The sequence below is a fragment of the Portunus trituberculatus genome, chromosome 41 (genome assembly GCF_017591435.1).
Source record: "Portunus trituberculatus isolate SZX2019 chromosome 41, ASM1759143v1, whole genome shotgun sequence".
Taxonomy (NCBI): Eukaryota; Metazoa; Arthropoda; class Malacostraca; order Decapoda; family Portunidae; genus Portunus; species Portunus trituberculatus.
Window position 1 is genome coordinate 26,453,228 of NC_059295.1, and position 3,799 is coordinate 26,457,026.

Genomic DNA, 3,799 nt, shown 5'->3' on the forward strand with positions numbered 1-3,799 from the left:
GTTTCAGTGGGGTCAGTACCATCTCACTTCAAAATTATGCAGTCAAATCCTTGCCTTCTTTCATTAAAAGTTTTAATTTACATTTTCTTCTGACTCTTTCAGATGTGAATTATATGTCATTCATGTTGTGTTTATTAGCTGTCGTTTCTTGCACCACTATCAAAGGTGTTTCTGTATAACTCCACCTCCTTTGCCTTCGTATCTTTCATGATAATTGCTTTTCAACTTGACGCTGCTACTGCTGTTTTTCCCTCTCACATTAATAACTAACATTGTATTTGTATTAGTTGATGTTTCTAAAAGTGTATATCTTATATGCCGAGATAATACCAATGTTAATCATACATAGAGATCGTTAAGCTCAACTAACACTGCTCAATAAAGTTTTGATTGTGGGATATTTGCTTGATTTAACCCATTCAGTACTGTGACGCAATTTTACCTTGATTTTGGGGTATGATTAGACGATTTTATTTGAATTAGAAAGGGTCTATGGAGGTCAGAAGCTTAATGGCCAGAGTCTTCACTATTCTAATCCCACCCAAGTTTCTGAAGCTGTGTATAAAATCACCAAAATAGTAAGCAGAATGAATATGGAAAGACGTCATGGTACCGAAGAGGTTAAACTTGCTTATGTCCCAATAAAAAATAATATACATGTTACAATTTCTTCGCATCCTGCATTGAAGACCGACACTAGCTTGTATCCTGCTATCTGTGGAAAGGACATCAGGACCACTAACTTTGGAATGCTTGCCTTATGTTACTACCTTAACCTCCAAGCATTTTCTTTAGTGTAGGGGTAACTTTATACAAATGCTGCCTTAGTCAGGAGGTCGAGTCTGCAGGTGAAGCAAGGACGCAGTGGTAATTGCTACGTACCTGCTGTAGAGCCGACCACAAATATATGTTTAGAAGTAAGGCCATTTAATTCCTTTTATTCCCTTTTCTATCTTTATTTTATATTCTCTCTCTCTCTCTCTCTCTCTCTCTCTCTCTCTCTCTCTCTCTCTCTCTCTCTGTCCTTTTTTCCACCTCCTCCTCCTCCTCCTCCTCCTCCTCCTCCTCCAGATCACATCAGAAGTATTACAGTATAGTTTTTGATCGCCTTGGTGGTGGTGAATCTTCCTCCTGCACTAAAGATGATGACCACAATAACGATCAGATCCTAATGACTGATAACATAAAGGAGTAGTTTGCATATGTATTCACCATAGAGGACATTTTAGAATATAGCAGCTTATTTCCTTGATTTCTTATTTCCCTATCTCTCCTTGTGACGGTTGTATTGTTTTCTCAAAAGCCTCGATGGATGAATAATTGATAAAAGTTTAGGGATGCATACAGGCCAGGACTAGTGTTTTTTGGAGCTTTAATATTAAGTTACCCCTTTGAAATTTGAGGATGGTTCATTTTCTGTATCCGTGTGGTGAAGTGAAGAAAATGAGAATAAGAGAGATTCGAGCAGTGACGTAACAAAATGCGGTGATGACGAGCGAGGAAAGGGCGTCTTAATTTGCGTAGCTGTATTTCAAAAGATGATGTCAGAGGTTGTGAAGAATCGAGCCAATATGAAAAATGAAAGGGAAATTTGTTTATTATAGTAACTACTACGTAATGACAGGTAAAAGAGAGAGAGAGAGAGAGAGAGAGAGAGAGAGAGAGAGAGAGAGAGAGAGAGAGAGAGAGAGAGAGAGGTTTTAAGAAAGCGCTATTTTTAGAGATTACAGTAACACGAATCAGATTTTCATGACTTTTAAAAAACCATTAATCATGCAGAACACACGAAAATATTACCAGAATCACGAAAATTCTTATAAAAACCCTAAAAAAAAAAATCCAATCTTGAACCTGTTTATATAACCAATCGAGGCACTGATTCCTCCAAAAATTCAACAATGTACTAGCTAACTTGTCACTGGATTCGTTTAAACAGTAACACACAGGTGGAGGTGCGGCAGAAATTAACCTTCAGTGACCCCACATGAACCAGCCCTATAGACAAACGAACAGGTGTAAAAAAAAAGGAGGAAAAAAAAATAAGGAAAGTTCAAGCAATAACCCAAATTAATTAAACTGGAAAACCTGTTATAAAATGTACGTCTGCGTTGAAAGGCGCGGCCAAACCTGCTGAAAGGAAGGTATTTTTACATGAGAATCCTGCCACTCTAGGGAAAGAAGGACGTGACGGTAAGGTGAATGAGGAAACTAAATGAATACGGAGACGCAGGATAAAGACGAGGACCAGGATGAGGAGGAGGATGGAGAGGAAGAGGAGAGAGCCTGCCTGTATTCAAGAAACCTCAGCACCAGGCAAGCTCAGGTAACTTATCACACCCAGGGACTTGCCACCTCTTTGAACCTCTCTCCGTCGTCTTCTTCCGCGGTCGCTAATTAATCTTCATCCCTCATGGCTCTCCGCGGAAGGTTGAGGAGCATAATGTAGCGTGTTCCGTGATCCCTTCCTTTTTTCTTGTCGCCCCCTGCCGCCTGACCCCCTGTCCGTTGCCACACCTCGCCATGCCAAGCCACAACCATGCAACGCCACGCCTCGCTTTGGCTCCCTCTTATATTTTCTCTCTCTCTCTCTCTCTCTCTCTCTCTCTCTCTCTCTCTCTCTCTCTCTCTCTCTCTCTCTCTCTCTCTCTCTCTCCTCTTAATGTTGTTGTTGTTGTTGTTGTTGTTGTTGTTAACTTTTTCATTGTTATCATTACCGTTGTTAACATTATCATCCTCGTTCTCGTCCTCCTCCTTTTCTCCGCCTCCTTCTTTTTCTCTTCTTCTTCCTCTTCCTCTTCCTTTTCCTCTTCCTCTTCCTTTTTCTCCTCCTCCTCCTCCTTATTCATTCTTATTATTATCATTATTGTTATCATTATTATTATTATTATTATTATTATTATTATTATTATTATTATTATTATTATTATTATTATTATTATTATTATTATTATTATTATTATTATTATTATTATTATTATTATTATTATTATTATTATTATTATTATTATTGTTAGTAATTATTACTATTATTATTATCATTATTATCATTATTATTATTATTATTATTATTATTATTATTATTATTATTATTATTATTATTATTATTATTACTATTATCATCATCATCATTATTATTATTGTTTTTCATCGTCGTCATCGTTTGTTCCTTCTCCCTCCTCTCCTCCATCTCCTCCTTCACCTCCTCCTCCACCTCCTCTCTGAACAATGCCCGCTCCTGCAAACAAACTCGCGTGTGTTTCTGTCGGCTGTAGCAGATCGAGAGTAAGAGTTTCGTAGAGATGTCTTGGAAGGGAATGAAGCAAGATATGATCAAATTTGTGTCGAAAGAGAAAGAAAACAATGCTGTGTAGTACTAAAACTTGTATTCTTAACCCCTTCAATATTGGGATACATTTTTACCTTGAAATTTGTGTACGATTAGACCATTTTGTTGACATTAGGAAGTGTCTTTAGAGGTCAAGAGATTAATGGCCACAGTTTTCACTACTCTAATCCCCCACTTAAGTTTCTGAAGCTGTATAAAGTCACCAAATATTAAAGCAGAACGAATATAGAAACGCGCCATGGTACTCAAGGGATTAATGTTTCACTCTCTCATAAGAACTATTTTATAAATGAAATGATAAGATAGTATAGATGTATTATTAAAATGTCAATAGAATCATGTAAGCACCTTTGCAACTCCCTTCCCAATATCTTTATGGGAAATTTGTTATAACTAGCTGAGATAAAATGCCACAACGTTTAAGAATACGACCGTGAGAAAAATTAGAAGACA

General features: G+C 37.2%; 1 protein-coding gene across 1 annotated transcript in view; it reads left to right on the forward strand.

Annotated features, from left to right (window-relative positions):
- Window positions 1–396, forward strand: part of LOC123516694 (sulfotransferase 1C4-like) — an 11,142-nt gene extending 10,746 nt beyond the window's left edge. The window contains exon 9 of the mRNA XM_045276297.1: window positions 1–396. This exon is cut by the window's left edge and continues 337 nt beyond it. The gene's annotated coding sequence lies outside the window, so the exon portion shown is untranslated.
- Window positions 397–3,799: the final 3,403 nt, after the last annotated feature.